The sequence below is a fragment of the Callithrix jacchus genome, chromosome 15, assembly GCF_049354715.1.
Source record: "Callithrix jacchus isolate 240 chromosome 15, calJac240_pri, whole genome shotgun sequence".
NCBI classification, from domain to species: domain Eukaryota; kingdom Metazoa; phylum Chordata; class Mammalia; order Primates; family Cebidae; genus Callithrix; species Callithrix jacchus.
In genome coordinates, this window is record NC_133516.1 from 72,336,384 (window position 1) to 72,360,410 (window position 24,027).

At 38.6% G+C, this 24,027-nt stretch overlaps 1 protein-coding gene across 36 annotated transcripts in view; it reads left to right on the plus strand.

The window, feature by feature from the left end:
• Positions 1 to 24,027, plus strand: part of TMCC1 (transmembrane and coiled-coil domain family 1) — a 254,921-nt gene that overhangs the window by 125,621 nt on the left and 105,273 nt on the right. Inside the window, exon 2 of one of the 36 annotated variants that reach the window (XM_078351761.1) lies at positions 1 to 24,027. This exon is cut by the window's right edge and continues 27,513 nt beyond it. The exons of the other annotated variants lie outside the window; for them this stretch is intronic. The gene's annotated coding sequence lies outside the window, so the exon portion shown is untranslated. 36 annotated transcript variants of the gene reach the window in all.

Below are 24,027 nucleotides of genomic sequence, written 5' to 3' on the forward strand. Positions count from 1 at the left end.
ATGCAGAGTTGGTGTGATTGGCAGTTTACTTGGAAAGATATGACTTCATATTTCCTTTCCTTGAGGCCTCTTGATCTGCTAAGATCTAAAAAGAATTCAAAGAGGTAAATCTTTAGCATAAAGATTGAGTATGTTTTCAAAATAACTTTTAATTATATAACTGCTACTTTGAGGATATTTACCCACAATATCAAAGGACTAACAACTAATAAATGTATCACACGATACTTATTTACATTTTTAAAATATGATATCATATTGGAAATAATTTTTAGTGAAATAGTAAATACAGATGATGAGAATGCCACGTGGAGAAAGAGATAATGAGAATGTTAAGAACTCGAAGATTGTTTTATTATATGGCTGTTATTAGAAAAAATGATCTTAAGAAATTACCTTGGCTTTAGCATGTGTAGAAAATTAAGTATTAAAATATAAGATATCTTTTAAGTTTGCAATGCTGACTAGAAGTAAAATCTAACAGGAAAATTTTATTTTCCTTAGAAATTACATTTTAGTGTTTACTCTCTGCTCCCAATTCATTTCTGAAAGCACATGACCATTCTTTATTTGCTGCTGCTAGGAAGTCTCTGTATACTATATTATGATGAAGAATGTTGTGCTTCTACTGTAATTCATGGAATTCTGAATGAATTGCCAAATCAAGATACATTTGTTTGATGCCAGGTTCTTGGAAGAAAAAAATATCCACAGAAAAACAAACTACAAAACAAAAACCCTGTTAGAGTGGAGTTAGTTTACTCCATCTGTATTAGTTTGTTCTCATGCTGCTATAAATTAGAAATGCCTGAGACTGAGTAATTGATAAAGGAAAGAGGTTTAATTGACTCACAGTTCCACAGGGCTGGGAGGCCTCAGGAAACTTACAATTATGGCAGAAGGGACAGCAAACATACCCTTCTTCACATGATGGCGGGAAGGAGAAGTGCTGAACAAAAGGGGGAAAAGCCCCTTATAAAACTGTCAGATCTTGTGAGAAATTACTATCACAAGAACAGCGTGGAGAGACCGCCCCCATGATCTAATCACCTTCCATGAGGTCCCATCCCCAACACGTGGGGATTACAGTTCAAGATGAGATTTGGGTGGGGACGCATAGCCAGACCCTATCACTATCCTTTCTTCCTTTAAAGGGAGTGCATTCCCTTGAGAAAATAGTACACTTTTTGTAATTATGCTGTACCATAGAAATTATGAAATTCAACCTGTGTAGCAAGCAGAAAAGGGAAAAGTATCATTAGTCTTATTTCATCAGTGATGGGACAAAGGCACAAGTGAAATTGCAGTGATAAAATCATAATTAGAATTCCTGTCTTTTCTAATTTCATGTTCTTTTGACCTTAATGTTGAAAAGAAATACTGCTGCATGCTTAAATTTTCTTTTATTGCAGACCCTTGTCTATTAATATACTCCACTAAGTAGACTATGAATATTCAGAATCCTAAATACTATAGTTTGCACATAGAACATTTCAGCTTATAAGAACATGTCTTGTTTACGTTTTACTTGCTAAGCATGTGTGACTGGCAGAAGGCCTTTAGCCCTACTGCCCACTTCGTCTGGACAAAAGAACTAGCAGTCTGTTAGAGAAGAAAAAAGGGAAGCAAGGAAAATAATTTTCCTTTGGCCAGAAGATATCACTGGAGCCTTGATCACTAGAATTTAGGCAACAACCAAAGCAGAGGAAAATCAATAGAAAGTAGTGTGTGCTCGTAGGAAGGAGGCATTTTGGTTGGGGGTTGGATTGCATGGCATGCAAGATAAGGGTTCCCATTGGCCAGTGGCATTTCACCCTCATGTTTCCCAGTGTAATTTAAATGAGAAATATTTTGGCATTTTTCATTTGTTTGTTTACTGTTTCTGAGGAATGTTTATTCTGCACAGATTGCTTTTGTTCTTTATTTTAAAACAGGCAAACCTCTTGGCTCTGGGGATAATCAAAGGGTAATTAGTAAAATAAAAGCACACACGCAAAAAGAGCAAATTAGCCTGTGATACTGTACTTATAACCCATCTAGTTTTAGAAAAGTCAAGACGTCTTGGTCTAGAATAAGATAGGCCTAAGGATCTTGTGTTTTGAGGGGTGGGCAAGTATGTCATCTTTCTCTGGGATTGGGAGTCAGATTTCCTTGCACTGAAATGAGTCTGGTGACCTACTTTTAAGTCACTTAAATGCTTTTGTGCCTTTCCTGAAATCAAACTGGAATCTTGGAAGAGACCTTGAGATGTTACCTCTAACTAGTTTCCCCAGAAAGAATGCCATTCCTTTGTGAATTTTGGTATTCTCAGAATAGATACGGATTTTCAAATCAGTTATTCCCCTGGGGATTACTCTAAATTGCTCTAGTATGCTGGTATTTTTATACTGTTTTTTTTTTTTAATCAGTCAAAGATTGCCTTTATAGTAGTAGCTATAACTTACTGACTGCCTACTGTATTGCAGATATTGTATTCTGCACTTTATGAACAAGCTCTTGTTTAATCCTCCCAGCATTTTTGATACTTAAGATTCAGATTGAGACTTCTCTCCAAATCACACTTAAAAATTATTATACCACTCTTTGAACAGTCATTAAATATTCTTTGGCCTATTTTATCGAAAGCCCAACTCCTGGCATAGTTCCTGGTACATGACAAACCCTTAATACATTTGTTGAATGTATACCTGACTCCACTGACCACACGTTTTCCTTAATGCCAAGAGGCCTTTTTAACAAAGAATACTCAGGTTGGGTACAGTAGCTTATGCCTATAGTCCCAACATTTTGGGATGATTGCTTGAGGCCAGGAGTTTGAGACCAGCCTGGGCAACATAGTGAGAACCCATCTCTACATAAAAATATAAATGAAAATTAGCCACGCATGATGGCTCACACCTGTAGTCCCAGCTACTTTGGACACTGAGGCAGTAGCATCACTTGAGCCTGGGAGGTTGAGGCTGCAGTGACCTGTGATCACACTACCATACTTCAACCTGGGTGACAGAGCAAGACCCTGCCTCCAAAAATAAGTAATAAAAGAATATTCTTGTATACCCTCTAGCACTTTGGGAAACTTTTCTGATTTTCCTTTTTTTGTCTGGCCCTTCCTATTTGGGCGCCCCTCTTCTGCCCATCTTTTGAATGTTCACATTCCTCTGGGCTTTGTCTCACGCCTTCTTTTATTCTCTCTCTATACTACCCATGGGTAATACTTATTGTCTTTGGCATCATTTGTCATTTACATGTGGAACATACCCAAGTCAGTATCTCCAATTAAGATGTTCCTTCTGAGGGGGACTTTAGTTTCATACATTTTATTCACTTATTTATTTAATTCAGCAAACATTTATTGAAAACCAACTCTGCCATTTATGGAAAATGTTGCAGTGAAAAAGATAAAAGAGATTTCTAGTCTCATAGAACTTACGCTGTAGGGAATAAATAGGTTTACAAGTTCTGGTAAGTTCTAGAAAGACAAATCAAGGTAATGTGATAGAGAGTGGTTAGGGAAGGATTCCGTGACGAGGTGATATTTGACATGAGATCTGAAGGCAAAGAGCAAGATTGTGTTTGGGACAGAGGGGGAGTATATGGGAAGTGGGGCAGTTCCCTAGTGCAGAGGCCCTAAAACAGGAGAGAACTTGACCAGTATAGATGAGGCTTAATGTGAGAGTAATTGATAAAGATGAAGGATGTGTGTCATCCAGGGATTTCTTTGGATTTCTAAGGAGTTTGATTTCATTCTAAAATTCAACAGGAAACCTTAAATGGGTTTAAATAGGGAATGTGATGATTTGATTTATATTTTTAAAAGATCTGTCTGGCTGCAGTATGGAGACCATGGAGGGAGATAATGATGCCTTGCATTAAGGTGATAACAGTATTACTGAGATGAAGAGAGTTGGACAGATTTGGGCTATGTTTTAAAGGTAGATTTGAAATGATTTGGTAATGGATTGAATATGGGAAATGAGGAAAAGAACCAGTTGCCTGCTTGACATCTCTTCTTAGATATTTCATGTTTATCCAGTATTTAATGTGGTTGAACCTGCTCATCTTTCCCTCCTCTTTCTTTTTCCAACCCCACTTCTTTTCCAGTGTTTATCTTATTAAATGTTGCCTAGGATGTGTACCCAGTGGCTTAAGACAGAATCCTGGCTATGAAGTTTAATTTCTTTTTCTTTTTTTTGAAGATAGGGTCTTGCTCTGTCACCCAGGCTGGAGTGCAGTGACATGAGCATAGCTCACTGCAGCCTTGAACTCCTGGGCTTAGGCAGTCCTCCCACCTAAGGCTTCTCCCAAGTAGCTGAAACTGTAGGCATGTACCACCACACCTGGCTAATTAAAAAAATTTTTTTTGGTGGTTGAGATATGGTGGTGGGGTTGTCATGCCTTGTTGCCCAGACAGGTCTCGAACTGATGGGCTCCAGTGATTCTCCTGCCTCAGCCTCCCAAAGCGCTGGAATTACAAATGTGAGCCATCATACCCAGCCTTCAATCTCTTATGTGCATACCCCTCAGCCAGTAAATGTCATTGATTCTACTTTCTAAATATTCTCAAGTAGCAGATATCGTTCAGTGTATATACTTGTCTCTGTCCCCAGCATAGTACCTGGATTCCTGCAGCAGTCTTCTACTAGTCTCCTTGCCTTCTATATTATTCCCCGTCTAATCCATTCTAGAGGCTGTGGACAGATTTTTTTTTTTTTTTTTTTGAGACAGAGTTTCGCTCTTGTTACCCAGGCTGGAGTGCAATGGCGCGATCTCGGCTCACCACAGCCTCTGCCTCCTGGGTTCAGGAAATTCTCCTGTCTCAGCCTCCTGAGTGGCTGGGATTACAGGCATGCGCCACCATACCCAGCTAATTTTTGTATTTTTAGTAGAGACGGGGTTTCACCATGTTGACCAGGATGGTCTCGATCTCTTGACCTCGTGATCCACCCGCCTCGGCCTCCCAAAGTGCTGGGATTACAGGCTTGAGCCACCGCGCCCGGCCTGGACAGATTTAATTATGGTATTTTTCTGTTGAAAATTCTTCATTGCCTCTCTTAGGATAAATTTGAAACTTCCAAACATGATGTGGAGAGATTCTTTATGACCTGGCCTCTGAATCTCACATTTTACCATTCACACCCTTGCTCCCCACAGCCACACCAAACAATTACTATTTATTTCTCAGTGGTCATGTTGTAGTTGTTGAACACTTGTTCCCCTTTCGTAATCTTCTTCTCACTGCCTATTCTCACCCTCCACTTCCCTGAAAAACGAGCAAACATTTAAAAAAAAAAAAAAAAATTTCTAAGGTCCCTTGGGTCTTAGCCTAGGTGTCATTGTTCCAAAGAGACTTTCTGATCAGCTCTAGGTTAGTCGCCCCTCTTTTGTATTCTTTTAGTACTCTGTATTAGTTCCCACCATGATACTATCGCACTATTTTGAATTGCCTCTGTTTTTCACTAGGCTGAAAGCTTCATGAGGGCAGGGACAATATCTTCCATGTTCACTGTTTTATTGCCAGCTTCTAGATTCTTAATATACATTTATTGAAGGTCAGCTGTGGGAAGAAAAGTAGAAAATGCTACAAATAGAATATTCGTAGCATTTTTTAGGTATGATCATTTATACAGCCTATTGATACATTTTTAGAAAGATATTCAATATATGTAGTTCATAAATAAACTGATACCTCTGTGCTATATAATAAACTGATCAATGCCCTAAATATTATTCTCAGAAGTGGCCCACAAGTCTTTTCTACGTGACCCAGCAGTGTTTATGTAATCACAAAAGCCAAAAAACAAAGATGTTTCAGCTTGATAACTTTCTTTGTCTAGACCTAGAATTGGCTGTGTTTCTCCAAGGAGCCCTAATTTCTTTCCGTAAAAAATAATATTTAGAGACCATTTAAAGCATGAGATATGCTCATTACTATTAAGTTGTGCCAATATGACAACTGAAAACAGTTTGTTTGTTTTTTTTGTATTTCATTTGTCTTTAAGGTACACAGTATAATAATTTTTTTAATTTTAATTTTTTTAGAGACAGGGTATCTCTGTTGCCCAGGCTGGAGGGCAGTGGCACAATTATGGCTTACTGCCACATCCAACTCCTAGGCCCAAGTGATCACCCACCTCAGCCTCCCAAGTGGGTGTGACTACAGGCAAGTGCCACCATGCCTGGCTAGTTTTAAATTTTTTGTCGGAGACAGGGTCTCACTATATTGCCCAGGCTGGTCTTAAACTCTAGGGATGAAGTGATTCTCCTACCTGGGCTCCCAAAGTGCTGGGATTATAGACATTAGCCACCTCGCCCAGCCAGTTAAAAAAAAAATTGTTTTTTTTTAGATGGAGTCTCACCTGTCACCAGGCTAGAGTGCAGTGGCATGATCTTGGCTCACTGCAACATCCAACTCCCTGGTTCAAGCGATTCTTCTGCCCCAGCCTCCCAAGTAGCTGGGATTACAGGCACATGCCACCATGCCCAGCTAATTTTTGTATTTTTAGTAGAGACGGGGTTTCACCATGTTGGCTAGGATGGTCTCGATCTCCTGACCTTGTGATCCGCCTGCCTCAGCCTCCCAAAGTGCTGGGATTACAGACGTGCCACTGCACCTGGCCAATTACTTGAAATAATTGTCCTCTCTGTGTTGTCAGTGTATGAACTTGATATTGTTGGGCTTATTTGTTCTCTTTTACTTTTTACATTTAGGGGTTTTTTTTTTTCATTTTGATTTAATTTGGCTTTATAAATTACATAGAACATGGCTTCAAATTCAAATCTACAAAACAAAGTATAGCTTCTTTCCTTGTCCCTCCTGGTTTCTTTTCTGAATTGGCAACTTTTTTCTCCTAGCTTTGCTTTCCAGTTAAAAAAAAAAAAGTACGAACAAATGTGTAAACATATTTATCCTCTTCCCCTCTTCATTTTCCCACACAAAAACCCACATAGGTACACACATTTAAAAAAAAATGGCACTATACTTTTATAGTGCACTTGTTAGTTTTTAGCTTGACATTCTGAAGATCTCACTTTAGCAACATAGAGAAGTAATTCTCATTCCTTTTTAAAGTTGCATGGTATTCCATTGTGGGATTAGACCATAGCTTATTCAACCAGACTCCTCTTTTTGGACATTTGTATTGTTTCTGGGCTTTTCCTTTTACAGATACTACTACAGTGAATAGGCTTGTTTATGTATATATTTTTGTAGGCTTTGCCAGTAAGTCTTTGGGTTAAGTTGCTAGAGTAAAGGTAACTTTGCCAGATTCTAAGATATTTACATCCAAAGAGGTTGTACTATTTTGCATTCCTATCAATAGTTTCTGAGAGTGTGTTTTTCTCACTGTTTTACCAACACAGTAGGTTGTAACTTTCTAATTTTTGTCAGTCTGTTAGGTTAGAAATAGTATCTCAGTGTAATTTTAATTTTTATCTATTTTGTTGTGAGCAATGTCTAGTATCTTTTCATATGTTTAAAGGCCACTTTTTTCCCCCTGTGAATCAGTTGTTTTAATCTTTATGGCATTACAGATCTTTTTCTTTCTATACAAAAATATATAAAGAAAAATAATTTTCTTTTCTTTTTTTTTTTGAGACACGTTCTCACTCTGTTGCCCAGACTGGAGGACAGTGGTATGTTCTCAACTCACTGCAGCCTCCTGGCTTTAAGCAATCCTCCCAGCTCAGCCTCCCAAGTACCTGGGACCATAGGTACCCACCACCATGCCCAGCTAACTTTGTTTATTTTTTGTAGAAAAGAGGTCTCTATATTGCCCAGGATGAACTCCTGGGCTTAAGCAGTCCTTCCGCGTTGGCTTTCCAAAGTGGTGGGATCCTGGCCAAAATTTTTATTTTTTAACAATAAATTGCAGATATTTTTAGGTTAACATTTTTGTTTTGTCTTCTTTTCCTCCATACTTGAGGAGTTCTTCTATTTAGTGATTAAAATGTCTTATATGTTTGTACTTTCTTACCTGTTTCCATTGTCACTAATGTAATTCAAACCAGCATCACTTCTGGTAGCTTTTTAATTAGTTTCTCCATCTTCAATTTTGCCTTTCCCAAATTCCCAATTTGTTTTGCCAGTACATCACATCAATCTTTTTTTTTTTGAGACAGAGTCTTGCTCTTACGCCCAGACTGAATTGCAGTGGCATGTTCATGGCTCACTGTTTACTGCACCTCAGCCTCCTGGCCCCAAATAATCCTCTCACCTTAGTCTCTCTGGTAGCTGAGACCACAGGTACATGCCACCACACCCAGCTTATTTTTGTATTTTTTGTAGAGACAGGGGCTCACCATGTTGTCCAGGCTGGTCTCAAACTCCTGGGCTTAAGCAATCCACCTGCCTCGGCCTCCAGGGGTGCTGGGATTACATGTGTGAGCACCTTTGCCCAGCCCACATAAATCTTTCTAAAGTGTCCCTATGATAGTCTTTTCTCCTGCCATGCAGCCTTTAGTGACTCCCTTTGTACTCAGAATATAATCCATATATCTGAACTTACTGTTTAAACTCCTTCAAAACTTAGCACCATTGACCCAGTGTTGCAACCTTATTTTTCAAACATGAGCCAAATATTCAGCCAAACTGAATTGTTATTTTTTCTGTTTGCTCCTTATTTGTTCACTTTGTTTTTCACACAGGCTTTCCTTTAAGCCCAGGATCACTTTATTCTTCTTTTCCCTTCCCAGCCCATCCCTAATCTCCTTATCCGACTTTTACCCACTCTTATGCCAAGATCAGATGCTACCAAATCTCACTAGGGTCACATTGATTTCTGAGAGTATTCTTGCTGGGGACGATTAGAAGTGAGGAGGTATTAGAGATGTAGCTATCAGGGATTCAGATATTTTGCTGTGTTCTGGTGGTATCACATTGACAGAAAAAGAATAACACATATTTTCTTAATTGATTTGACCAACATCTCTCAAGATATTTCTGTTGTCCACATCTCTTCCGTTTTTATTAGCATGATAATTATGACTGTTTAGGGAATCAGAAATTTAATTTTAACCTAACTGTACTTAGTCTTTTTCTTCAGTTGTACAATTGCATTTGCAAATTTAAGTCTGTGCAGTATCCTTGAATCCAAATTCAGATTGTGTATCCTATGGGTGTGAGGAAATTTTCACACTCTAAACGGATTCTCTAAATGGATGATATTTTAGAATTAAAATCTGTGGTTTAGGAATGTTTTGATAGTCTTCCAAGTACTAATTAAACATTCTTTTTAAAAAGTTTTTTTTTTTTGAGACAGGGTCTTGCTGTGTCACCCAGGCTGGAGTGCAGTGGTGTGATCACAGCTCACTGCAACCTCCACCTCCTCGGCTCAAGCCGTCCTATCTCAACCTCTTGAGTAACTGGGACTACAGGTGCACAATACCAAGCCCAGCTAATTTTTATATTTTTGGTAAAGGTAGGTCTCACTTATGTTGGCCAGGCTGGTCTCCAACTTCTGGCCTCAAGTAATCCTTTACCTCAGCCTCCCAAAGTACTAGGATTACAGGTGTGAGCCACTGCACCCAGCTAAAACATTTTTTCTTAATACCTCAATAAATACCTATAGTTTGATATTTTTTTCTCTTTAATTGGACCTGAGATAAATATAAGATTCCTTGAAGCTTCAGATGGTTCTCAGATTTAGAGTTGCTTGCCAAGGACAGTGTTCTCCTTTAATAAAAGGAGAACATAAAAGAAACAAAAGTTCAATTTTGCTTCAGAAATGCAAGGGTAGGTCATTTAAATTTGTGACACACATGACAAAATGAGTTAAGAGTATGGTGACTGAAATAATCTTTAATAATTATCACTTTATAGAACTGTCTTTAATTGCTGAAGGAAAGGGCAGACAAATTCTTCTCCATTGCTTTTGATCCAAGTAGGGCTTCTGATTAATACTGAAGAGCATTTTAAAAATACTTTTGCGGGCCGGGCGCGCTGGCTCAAGCCTGTAATCCCAGCACTTTGGGAGGCCGAGGCGGGTGGATCACAAGGTCAAGAGATCAAGACCATTCTGGTCAACATGGTGAAACCCCGTCTCTATTAAAAATACAAAAAATTAGCTGGGCACGGTGGCACGTGCCTGTAATCCCAGCTACTCAGGAGGCTGAGGCAGGAGAATTGCCTGAACCCAGGAGGCGGAGGTTGCGGTGAGCTGAGATCGCGCCATTGCACTCCAGCCTGGGTAACAAGAGCGAAACTCCGTCTCAAAAAAAAAAAAAAAAAGAACTTTTGCCTTTTCTCTCTTTAAATCAGTATAGCTTATATCCTATGTCCTGGTTCTATTATTCTTGGTTCATATTTACCCCGGCCAAAAGTAGAAATGTAAAACCTACAAGTTTTATGTTATTTCCAGATGTTAGTGTAAGAACATTAAGTGGATGGAGTATAATGTGGATTTGCTTTAGGTTAGGGGTGTTCAGTCTTCTGATTTTCGTATACCACATTTGAAGAAGAATTGTCGTAGGCCACATATAAAATATACTAACAATAGCTATCGAGCTTGAAAAAAACGTAAAAAAAAAAAAAATTTCTTAATGGGCTGGGCACAGTGGCTCTCACTTGTAATTCCAGCACTTTGGGAGGATGAGGCTGGCATATCACTTGAGGTCACCAGTTTGAGACCAGCCTGGCCAACATGGTGAAACCCTATCTCTACTAAAAATGCAAAAATTAGCCAGATGTGGTGGCATATGCCTGAAATTCCAGCTACTCGGGAGGCTGAGGCGGGACAGTCTCTTGAACCTGAGAGGCGGAGGCTGCAGTGAGCCGAGATCGCGTACTGCACTCCAGTCTGGGTGACAGAGTGAGGCTCTGTCACCAAAAAAAAAAAAAAAAAAAAAAAATTAATGTTTTAAGAAACTTTATGAATTTGTGTTTGGCTGCATTCAAAGCCATCCTCGGCCACATGCAGCTCACTGACTGTGGATTGGACAAGCTTGCTTTAGATGATCAGATTTGGCAGGAAGGTGTGAAGAGGGTGTGGGAGTGATTTCTTCTTGAAAGAAGAAAGTATAAAGTTTCTGTTACTCCCTTACTTTCTCCTGACTCTGTATCTAAAGGACTCTGTCAAGTTCTTTACACCTCATTTTCCTCCCCTACTACATTGTGAACTCTGTGAGGTCAGGGTTGATATCTGCCTGTCTCCAGTGAATGCAGGGATAAATCGGGAGCCTAATCCTAGTCATTATTGACAAGCTTCTGTTTAGCCTCAGGGAAGTCATACTACAGCTCTTTATGTCTGTTTTCAAAGGATTAAATAGATCGTCTAGAGATAGAGGAAACCTTAAAGATTACATAATCCACCCTTTATTTTACAGATGAAGAAACCCTACCTGTCTGGCTCTTCCAAATATCAGAATAGATATATTTTGAATTAAATAAATAGCAGTGTTATATTTTATCCTCATTTTCTCTTGTGGGATGTATTAATTTCATTTGGGACTATGTGCATAGTCTTAAACCAGATCCATGCTTTTCTTAGCAATTTAGTGCTTGAACTGTATTCATGAGTTAGAAAAAGAATGGATGATTTAAGTTTCTTAGGGCAGAGGACAATAGAGAGAGAAACAAACAGATCTAATCAGTGGGACATACAATAAAAATAGAATACCTTAGATCTAGTTACTTAAATCAGTTCTCACTAGCTATTTCTCACTAAACTTGTTTTTGTATAAACTTGTGGACATACTAAGATCTTTATTTCTAAATATGTGGGCATTTAAAAAATGATTTTCAGAAGTTGTTTGGATTTGGGGACTTCTTAAATTTTATTTTGTATTGAAACATCTTCATAATTATGAGGGATACCTGTGTCCTGAGATCTGTTATAACATACCTTAAGAAAACTGAAATACGTTTTTTGTTTGTTTTGTTTGTTTGTTTGCTCTGTCATTCATACTAGAGTATAGTGGTGCAGTCATGGCTTACTGCTGCCTCGACCTCCTGGGCTCAGTCAGTCCTCCCACCTCAGCCTTGCAAGTAACTGAGATTACAGATGCATACCACCGCGCCCCGCTTTTTTTTGCATTTTTTGTAGAGAGGAGGTTTCACCATGTTGCCCAGGTTGGTTTCAAACTCCTGTGCTCAGGTAATCAATCCTCTGGCCTCCACCTTTCAAGGTGCTAGGATTATAGGCATGAGCCGCTGGGCCTGGCCTGAAATATGTATTTATTTTTTAAGTTGGGGATGACTATTTGCTTTACAAAAGAATGTTTCACTTTAATAAAGCACTCAAATGAAGTACTGATACATGGTATAACAAGGATGAACCTTAAAAACATTAAGTGAAATAATCCAGACATAGAAGGTCACATATGGTAAGATTCCATTTTTATGAAATATCCCAAAAAGGTAAATCTAGAGAGATAGAAAGTAGATTAGTGGTTGTTTAGGGCCAGGGGAATGGAAAAATAAGAGAATGATTGCCAAGGATCAAAAGGTTGCTTTGAGAGGATATAAATATCCTAAAATTGACTGTAGCCAGGGCAGTATAGCAAGATTCTGTCTCTACAAAAAATTTAAAAATTAGCAAAGCATGGTGATGTGCACCTCTAGTTCTAGCTACTCAGGAGGGTGAGGCAAGAGGTTTGCTTGAACCTAGGAGTTCAAAACTGCAGTGAGCTTGACTGTGATGATCATTGCACACTTCTGTGAATGTGCTGAAAGTTGTTGAATTGTATACTTTTTAAATGGATGAATTATACAATGCATGCTTTGTATCTTTTTTGTTTGTTTGTTTGTTTGAGACAGAGTCTCTCTCTGTCACCCAGGCTGGAGTGCAGTGGCACGATCTCAGCTCACTGCAACCTGCACCTCCCAGGTTCAAGTGATTCTCCTGCCTCAGCCTTCCAAGGAACTGGGATTATAGGCACCTGCCATCATGCCCAGCTAATTTTTGTAGAAACAGGGTTTCAACATGTTGGCCAGGCTGATCTCAAACTCCTGACCTTAGGTGATCCACCTGCCTCAGCCTCCCAAAATGCTGGGATTACAAGCAGGAGCCACCATGCCCAGCCATTAATTGTATTTTAATAAAGCTAATTTTAGAAAGCATTTATCATAAGATTTATTTAAATAGCACCAGGCACAGTGTCTCATGCCTGTAATCCCAGCACTTTGGGAGGTTGAGGCTAGAAGATCACTTGAACCCAGGAGTTTGAGACCAGCCTGGGCAACATGGCAAAACCTCAGCTCCACTAAAAATACAAAAATTAGCCAGGTGTGGTGGTGCATGCATGTAGTCCCAGCTATTAGAGAGGCTGAGGTGAGAGGATCACTTGAGCCCAGAAGGTGGGCTGCAGTGAGTGGAGATAGTGCTGCTGCACTCTAGCCTGGGAGTCAGAGTGAGGCTCTGTCTCAGTAAAAAAAACAAAAAACAAACAAAACCCATAAGACTGGTTTAAGTAGTGAGCATTGTCATATAATCTAAATAAGCATTTGATTTTTAATAGCATCTAACATTTATTAATTGCTTATTATGTGCTAGGCATTGTGCCAGATACTTCAGAGCCTACATATTCTTGCATTAGGGTTTAGTTTACACACAGCAATGTTTCAGTGACACAGTCATCTTTGTATTCTCTGTGCATGCTAGCTCTGAGCCTTACAAATGTGATAAACTCAAAATGTTTGAATGAGGAAGGGGAGGGAGGGAGGGAGGGAGGGGAGGGAAGGGGAGGGGAGGGGAGGGGAGGGAGGGAGGGCAGGCTGGCTGACTGTTTCTGGCATGGCATCCCAACACATCAGGGCATTGCTGTTTCCTTGCTTTGTATCAGTCTACTCACAGGCCTGCTAAGCAATTCTAGCTCATACAAGGATTAGGGGAAAAATTATTCTGACTTGCTTTTGCCATTTACACACAAGTTAGGAAAGAAGGCAGCATTATTGCATTGCCTTCTTTTCCTTTGCTCCTTATTTCAAGTAATCAGCACAGCCCATCTTTAGCTTTCAACCTTTGCATTTTACTCTTGGTAGTAGTTGTTTAATCTTTCTGCAGATCCTCTTAGGAGAACACAATCTCAAACAAATTGAGCTTTGAGTATACCCAAATCAGAGTCTGAGAAAATTTCTCCTAAAATGTTCTATGTAGGTGATCTTTTTCCCTCCTTCCCTTCTGCCCTTCCTCTGTACTTCCCTCTCTTCCTTCCCTCCTTTTCCCAGTTTTAGAGTAGAAATAAGAGATCTTCGAACTCTTAAAGTGAATGTCTGATTTCTTATTTTTAGGCAATAGAATTAGGATAATTAGTTGGATACTGACTAAAGTCAGGAAGAATATAGTTGAACTCCTCAACCCAGAACCACCTAGAATCCTAATGATCATCACCTATGTTGAGGTTGCTCTACCACTGAGACCATCTATTACCTTCTGGGTAAACTAGGAAATACTTATTTATATCTGTGTTGCTAACTACTGAATTATAAGAAATTAGTTTTATCTACCACTCATAGTTAATCCAAATTCGTGTCTTTTTATACATCATTTATAAGAGTGATTAGAGTCAAGCTGCTTTTTCTAAAATTCTAAAAAGCTTGGAAACCAAGATAAAGACTAAAAAGCTACCCCTCTCCAGAGCCCTGGTCCTTATTGTTGTGAGTATATATTACTGATAAATAATGGATCTTTTGCTGAAAAATATCAATATTAAAAGCATTTTTCTATTCATTCTGGTTTTACTCAATTTTTCAGGGTTTTAAAGACATAGCTGTTTTTCATAACAGGCTCATAGTCATTTCCTCTACTATTACAAAATTTGTGCCTGATTTCTTAAGTTACTAATTAATGGAATTCTTAATAAAACTCTTGCTCAATATTATATATATAATTTTTTCTGAAAAGTATAAGCATAGATGCAGTTGACTTTTGTTTCTGTTTTTTGTTTTTAAGACCCTCTGTCTCCAAAAACATTAAAAATAGCTGGGTATGGTGGCTTGTGCCTGTGATCCCAGCTACTTGGGAAGCTGAGGAAGGAGGATCACTTGAACCCAGGAATTTGAGGTTGCATTAGCTATGACCACACCACTACACTCTAGCCTGGGCAACAGAATGAGACTCCATTTCAGAAAAAAAAAAAAAAATATATATATATATATACGTGTGTGTGTGTGTGTGTGTGTGTGTGTGTGTGTAAAATACAATATTATAGGATGCAGCTTAACCATTTTGGCTTTTACCTAAAATAGAACAAACCAGTGAGGTGATTTGACAGTTGGGAACATCTGAAAAGGGTGATTTTCTTTGCCCAGGTGTTGATGAATGCTTTATTATTTTATTTAATAAAATTTTCACACCCACCGTATTGATTACACAGTTCTGCTTGACAGGAACTGCATCAGCCGTCTTTCCCTGTAGTATCTAATGTATTACCATTATTATTATTAGGAAGTGAGAAGTTCTATCATTGTTATCCTCACCAAATTGAAGGGAAGCACTTAACCATGTGTGATAGCAGTGGAGAAATTGTTACAGCCTTGTATGGACTATCAATGAATGGCTAAAGGGAAACTTTGGTTTCCATTTAATTTACTGTGGCAGAGTGTCCTGTTTAAAGTCTAAAGATAGCAAGCATGTTCTGTAATTTTTATCTTGAGGCCTAGTAAATCATTAAGTCTTCTTGCTTTCCACTGATCAGCAGAAGAGGCTGAATAATGATGCCGTCCTTCTAGGTATGGCAAAACAGTGGAGAGAATAAACATTACAAAAGAAAGAAAATCATTCCAGTTTTGAAAGAATTAATTTTTTAATTTGTGAGATAGGATAAGTAGCTCATGATATTTCACTTTTAATTTTCTCTACCAGGAAGATTTTGGTTTAAATTTTAGATCCAATTTCAGTAAGTACTGTAATATCTATAGTCTTAAGTTTATGAATTAGTTCTCTACTTCATTTTACATAGTACGGATTTTCTTACCCTTGTTTTAATCGTCTTATTTTTGTGTCTTTCTGTAAACCATCTTTAAAACATTTTTTAAACTTTTTTTTTAGTAAGTAGACTGGGTAATATTAAATAATAACTAAGACTGGTATTTTATTTTAATTTTATTTTTTATATATGTATTGAGACGGAGTTTCACTCTTGTTGCCCAGGCTGGAGTGCAATGGTACGACCTTGGCTTACTGCAACCTTTGCCTCCCAGTTTCAAGTGATTCTCCTGCCTCAGCCTCCCAAGGTAGCTGGGATTACAGGTGCCTGCCACCACACCTGGCTAATTTTGTGTTCTTAGTAGAGACAGGGTTTCTCCATGTTGGTCAGTCTGGTCTTGAACTCTTGACCTCAGGTGATCTGCCCATCTTGGCCTCCCAAAATGCTGGGATTATAGGCATGAGCCACTGCGCCTGGCTTATTTTTTTGAGACAGAGTCTCATTCTGTTACCCAGGCTGGAGTGCAGTGGCACAGTGTTGGCTCACTACAACCTCTGCCTCTGGGTTCAAGTGATTCTCCTTACTTAGAGGTAGCCATAGCTAAAATGGGAGAATTCCAGGGATGGTTATGAACAGTAAATTAAATCTGTAACTAGTACCTACCACAGTATCTGACTTTTAAGTTCTGAATATAATTTATTAAATATTATTAAATAATCAGGATAAGTATAATGGATTTTTTTTTTTTTGAGAGGATCTTACTCTGTCACCCAGGCTGGAGTGCAATGGTGTGATCTCAGCTCACTGCAGCCTCTGCCTCCTGGGTTCAAGTGATTCTCCTGCCTCAGTCTCCCAAGTAGTTGGGACTGTAGGCACACTCCACCACACCTGGCTAATTTTTTTATTTTTTAGTAGAGACAAAATTTTACCATGTTGTCCAGGCTGGTCTCAAACTCCTGAGCTCAAGTGATCCATCCCCCTTGGCTTCCCAAAGTACTGGAATTAATAGGCCTGAGCCCCACACCTGGCTATAAAATGGTATTTTTATAAACATGTTTCTGAGTGTTTCGGTTTGAGCACTTGAAACCACTCAGGATATGGACATCATGCTCTTTAACAAAACTTTTTTTATATATTTCTTAGTATTTAGATTTTTTTTTTTTAACAGATAGCCTTACTCTGTCACCTAGGGTGGAAAGCAGTGGTATGATCACGACTCACAGCAACCTCTAACTCCCACACCCAGATCTTCTTACCTCAGACTCTGAGTAGCTGGGACCATAGGTGTACGCCACCATGCCCAAGTAACTTTTTTTGAAGAGATGGCATTTCACTATGTTGCTCAGGCTGATCTTGAACTCCTGGCCTCAAGCAGTTCTCCCGCCTTGACCTCCCAAAGTGCTGGGATTACAGGCATGAGCTGCCATAGACAGCATAGATATTTTTTGTCAGAGAAGAAATGAGATGAGAAGAGGAAATAACCAACAAAAATGCATGAGCTGACTGGTCAAGTACAGAGTTCATGTGTTCAGATAGTATCATTAAATCCCTGAATGTATTAGTTGATGAGTCTGGGGTAGTCACATAAAAACATTTGTCTATATGTGGCCATGCACAATGGCTCACCTGTACTCCCAGCATTTTGGGAAGCTGAGGCGGGCAGATTGATTGAGCTCAGGAGTTCAAGACCAGCTTGGGCAACATAGTGAAACTCTGTCTCTACAAAAATTATAACTACCCAAATGTAGTAGTGCACACCTGTAGTCCCAGATACTCTGGATGCTGAAGTGGAATGATCTGCTGAGCCCCAAGTGACAGAGGCTGCAGTGAGCCAAGATCACACTACTGTACTTTAGCCTGGATGACAGAGCAATACTCTGTCTAAAAGAAAAAATATATATATAATTTCATTCTACTAGTACTCTTTTTTTTTTTTTTTAAGACGGAGCCTTGTTCTGTATGTCGGCATGTCCACTCACTGCAACCTCCACCTCCTGGGTTCAAGAGATTCTCCTGCCTCAGCCACCCAAGTAGCTGGGATTGCAGACATGCACCACCATGCCTGGCTAATTTTTGTATTTTTAGTAGATGTGGGGTTTCATCATGTTGTTGAGGCTGCTCTCAAACTCCTGACCTCAGGTGATCTTCCTGCCTCAGCCTGCCAAAGAGCTGAGATTACAGGTGTGAACCACTGCATCCAGCTTTACTAGTACTCTTCCCATTTCCATTCCTGTTCTTGGAGTCTCTTGTTAACTTAAGAATAAATTAATGAAATTCATTGGGAAATAGGAAGCACAGGGATTTTCTCTCTGAACTCCTCAAGGTACATTAGGGCTGACCCAAAAAGTTAAGAAATTATAACATCTGCAGAGATCGTTGGGAAAGTATACTAATTTTAAAACTAAATTGAGCCCAGAAGGTTGAGGCTGCAATGAGCTGATTGCATCAGTACACTCCAGCCTAGGCAAGAGATTGAGACCTTATGTATGGGGGGAAAATTTGGGGTTTACACACTTTAGTAGGGAGGAGGAGGAGGGATTAACAGGTGAAGCACAGGGGATTTTTAGGGCAGTGGAAGTATTCTATCTGATACATGGATGTATGTGCATGCATCAAAACCCATAGAACTGTACAACACAAAGAATGAACTCTAAAGTATAAATTTAGTAAATAATAATGTGGGCGAGGTGTGGTGGCTCATTCCTGTAATTCTAGCACTTTGGGAGGCTGAGGTGGGTGGATTGCTTGAGCCCAGGAGTTCAAGACCAGCCTGGGCAACATGGCAAAACCCCTTTTCTACAAAAAATACAAAAATTAGCCGGGTATGGTGGCATGCTCCTGCTCGGGTGGCTGAGGTGGGAGGATGGCTTGAACCCAGAAGCTTGAGGCTGCAGTGAACTGTGATTATGCCACTGCAGTGAAGCCTGAGCAACAGAACGAGACCCTGTCTCAAAAAAATAAAAAACAAACTAAAACTATTCTAAAAAATATTCATTGAAAAAAAATTTTGGTTGGCTGTAGTGGCTCATGCCTGTAGTCCTAGCACTTTGGGAGGCTGAGGCAGGAGGTTCATTTGAGGCCAGGAGTTCGAGTCCAGCCTGGGCAACATAGCGAGACCCTGTCTCTTAAAAATAAAAATAAAATAAGAAGAACTAACTCTAAAAAATGGTCATAGGCCAGTCATGGTGGCTCATACATGTAATCCTAGCATTCTGGGAGACTGAGGTAGGTGGATCACCTGAGGTCAGGAGTTTGAGACCAGCTTGGTTAACGTGGTGAAACCCTGTCTCTACTAAAAACACAAAAATTAGCCAAGTATGCTGGCACATGCCTGTAGTCCAAGCTGCTTGGGAGGCAGAGGCAGGAGAATCGCTTGAACCCCGGAAGCAGAGGTTGCAATGAACTGAGATTGCGCCACAGCACTCCAGCCTGCACAATAGAGCAAGATGCTGTCTCAAAAAAAAAAAAAAAAAGATCATAAATTATACAAGTGTAAGAATTAAAGTAATGGTTGGTATGTAAAGTCACTTGGAGTTTGGAGGCAGTTATGGAAGAATAGTGGGGCTTACATTAAGATATCTAGTGGTTTGTTTATTTAACCACTTAAAACCCACAAACCTTCCATGTTCACGCTAGCACTAATCACGATAGCTGTCTACTGAAAGATGAATGGATAAACAAAATGTGATCTGTACATACAGTAGACTATTACTCAGCCTTAAAAAGGAAGGAAGTTTTGACACATACTACAATATAGATGGACCTTGAGGACATTATACTGAATAAAATAGCCAATCACAAAAAGATACTGTATAATTTCACTTGTATGAGCAGTCAAATTCATAGAAAAATGAAGTAGGATGGTGGTTGCCAGGGGCTGGGAAGAGAGGGAAATGGGGAGTTGTTTATTGGGTATAGAGTTTCAGTTTTGTAAGAAGAGAAAATTCTGGAACTCTGTTTACACAGCAGTGTTAATATACTTGATACTACTGAACTATATATTTAGAAACGGTTAAGATGGTAAATTCTAACCACAATTCAAAAAGAACTTATACAAAAGCCCACACAAATCTGTTCATGTGGGGGGACATAAAAGGAAATAATTTGGAAACTAACTTTATGATACCAAGATAAAAGTATTCCAGACTCATCTTGATATTTTCCCTGCCCCAGCCCTCTGATCAGCTTTTTCTCCAAGGAGTCTTGGTTCCTTTTATTGGATTTAGCAACCAAGATTGCTACTGGAGTGTCATTGCTTCTTTTAGCTTACAGAGTTAGAAAATGTATATATGTAGGTATGTTAACTCATGTATACACACATCTATATTTCTGTATCCACCTGTACAATTATTAACCTAAGCATGGATTTCATTAGATACCTGTTAGATGTCTCCAACTATAATCCAGTACCACAGAGATCATTGTTGCCTTTTCTTTTTGCTTATTTGTAAGTTCCCTCACCAACAGTAAGACATCTGATCCACCACCCATCATCCATTTACTTATTGTTTATCCATAGTATACATGTAAAGCAGTTTCAGAATTGTGAATCTGGGAGAAACAGACTTACCAACTAGCATACAGTGTTTATGTACAGTTCCTTTTGTTTTTAGTCTTACAGTTTCCAGTCAAAACACCATTTTCCAATTTTATATCAGGTACTTGTAATAAAAGGTAGATTCATTTTTTACAATCTTTGTCTCATTCAGAGATCCTGATTGCATTGTTGATTTTTTTTTTCCCTTTTCTAAGTTCACATATGTCAAAGTTTACTCTTTATGATGAACAGTTGTGGGTTTGGGCAAATGAATGGAGTCATGTGATTTTGATTGTTATGATTTTTTTCTTTCTTTTTTTAAATTATTTTTGAGATGGAGTCTTGCTCTGTCACCTAGGCTGAAGTGCAATGGTGCTATCTTGGTTTACTGCAACCTTCACCTCCTGGGTTCAAGGGATTCTCGTGCCTCAGCCTCCCAAGCAGCTGAGACTACAGGGATGTACCACTACACCAGCCTCATTTTTTTTATTTGTTTTTAGTAGAGATTGGATTTCAACGTGTTGGCCAGGCTAGTCTTGAACTCCTGACCTCAGGTGATCTGCCCACCTCAGCCTACCAAAGTGCTGGGATTACAGGAGTGAGCCACCGTGCCCAGCCTTTTTTCTACCTTTTAAAAGTTTTTTATAATGTTGCATTTAATGTTTAGGTCTATGGGCCATTTTGAATTTTTTTTTTTGTATAAGGTATAATATGTAAATATCTTTATATCTTATTTTTTTTTTGGTGGGGATACATATTGACATGCAAATTTTACATTACCATTTGCCTAAAAGACTATCTTTTCTCCATTGAATTACCTTTGCACCTTTGTAAAAATGTAGTTGGCTGTATTTGCGAAGGTCTTTGGTTTTTGGTTTTTTTTTTTTGAGACGAGGTTTCGCTCTTGTTACCCAGGCTGGAGTGTAATGGCGCGATCTCCGCTCACCGCAACCTCCGCCTCCTGGGTTCAGTCAATTCTCCTGCCTCAGCCTCCTGAGTAGCTGGGATTACAGGCATGCGCCACCATGCCCGCGAAGGTCTTTTTTTAAGAATCTCTATTGTATTCCATTGATGAATGGACTGTATCCTTCTTCCAAGTACTACCCTGTATTGATTGTTGTAGTAAGTCTTAAAGTCAGGTAATATGAATCCTCTAATTTTGTTATTCTTTTCCAGAATGGTTTGGCTATTCTAATTCCTTGTCTTTTTATATAAATTTTAGAATAAGCTCTATGTATCAGTAAAAAGACCTGGCTAGCATTTTGATTGTGATTATGTTGATCAAATTGAATTGAATCTTGACAATATTGAGTCTTCCAGTAAATGACATGGTGTCTCTTTCCATATATTTGACTCTTCTTTGGTTTCTTTTATCAGTGTTTTGTAGTTTTTCACATATAGATCCTGCACATATTTTGTCATGTTTATACCTAAGTGGTCCTTTAGTAGGAGAGTTATAATAAATGGTATTGCTTTTTAATTTGGGATTTCAGTTACTCATTGCTGGTACATAGCAATAAAATTGACTTTTGTATATTGACCTTGTATCCTGTGACCTTACTGAACCAACTTATTTTTTGGTTCAAGAAGGTTGCCTTTTTTTGTTAGTGGGTCTTTGTTTTGGGTATTTGTTTTTTTTTGTTTGTTTGTTTTTTGGTTTTTTTTTGGTAGTCTTATGATTTTCTAGACAGTTACATTACTTAAGAATAGAAAGTTTTATTTCTTTGTTTGCAGTGGGTATGCCTTTTATTTATGTTTCTTGCTTTATTGCACCAGCTAGTACTTCATGTTGTTAAATAGGACTTGTGAGAAAATATATCCTTACTTTGTTCCAGATCTTAAGGGAAAGCATTCATTCTCTCACCATTAAATGTGATGTTAGCTACATGTTTTTCATAGATACCCTTCATTAGTTTAAGGAAGTTTCCTTCTATTCTTAGTTTGAGATTTGTTTTTTTAAATCATGAATGAATGTTTCATTTTAGTAAAAACTTTTTCTGCATCTATTGGTATAACATCTGGTTTAAAAAAAATTATTTAGCCTTTGATATGGTAAAATACACTGATTTTCAGATGTTGAAGTAGGCTAGCATTCCTGGGATGAATCCTACTTACTTGTGATGTATTATCCCTTTTATATATTGCTAAATTTGATATGCTAAGGACTTTTTGGATTTATGTATTGCTTTTTAAAAGGAAAAGCAATACGTAATTAACTTGCAGAATATTATAATGTGGAGTGTGAAAAACATCTGCTTTGGAAAGCTTGATTTCTTTATTACTCCCTTCCTAAAATTCATTCTTTTTCCACATTTCATAATTTGGAAGATTGGTCATACATAAAGTTAGGACTTTAGATAAAAATCTGAGTCATTTGGAATATTGTATATTTTTAGGTAAACATTTGACAAAAATGTGAAATGATTCTCTTTTCAGACATACTATTTGGCTACTTATTTTATATGTGTGTTTTAGATGCTGATGTGATTTGGCTCTGTGTCCCCACCTAAATCTCATGTCACATTCCCAGAGATGGAAGAAAGGCCTGGTGGGAGGTGATTGAATCTTGGGAGCAGACTTCCCCTTTGCTGTTCTCTGTTATAATAGAGTTCTCATGAGATCTGGTTATTGAAAAGTGTGTAGCACCTCCCCCTTCTCTCTTTCCTTCTCTCTCTCTCCTGCTGGCCATGTGAAGATGTGACTCCTTCCCTTTTGCCTTCCACCATGATTATAAGTTTTCTAAGGCCTTCACAGCCATGCTTCCTGTACAGCCTGCGGAACTGTGAGTCAATTAAACCTTTTTTCTTCATAAATTACTGAGTCTCAGGTGTGTCTATAGCAGTATGAGAACTGGCTAATACAGGTGGCTTATTCTTCCAAATTGATTTTTTTTCTCATTTAGACATTTGGTGCTTACTGTTTTAGTGTATTAAATTAGCTTCTTTAATATACCTTTTGATCATTCATTAATGATTTTCAAGTGGCTGGGGAATTGGATATATTTAATCCAGAATAGAAGCTTTAAAGAATGACCTTCCAGGGAGGGTATAGGTCTGATTGTGATTCTGGTGATGAATGACTGTTTGAATTTTGTTTTTTTTTTTAATACTCTGCAGGGACATATATAATCAATCATCAAAAATTCTGTTCTAGTGAATATATAGACATTAATATCATGAATGATAGTGTTAACCTAGATCCATAAAGGAAAGAGATAAGGTCACTGCTCGCTCACTCAGAGAATGAGGGAAAGCATTCTGCTGATGCCATTATTTCTACTTTCAGAATGCTACCTAGAGAACTGTCCTAAGTTTATTGCTGACAGCTGGGAAATAGAGGATTGCTGCGTTGGAAGGTCAGAATTAAGGTGGTCCTTTCATAGTATAAGCATTCACTTCTGTCTAGGTTAGTGCAGACTTTTAGGTTATGCCTAAGTTAAATATTTTCTAACCCCTCCCATTCATTTAAAGCAATTAGGTTCCAGGAATAAGGGGTTCTGAGGCCTCATCATTCTAACAGTAAATAGAAGATAGGCAGCATGAAGTCCTACAGATAATTCAGTATGCATGTTGAAGATAGAAAAGGTATTATAGTGGCCTGGGTACTGTGACTAACACCTGTAGTCCCAG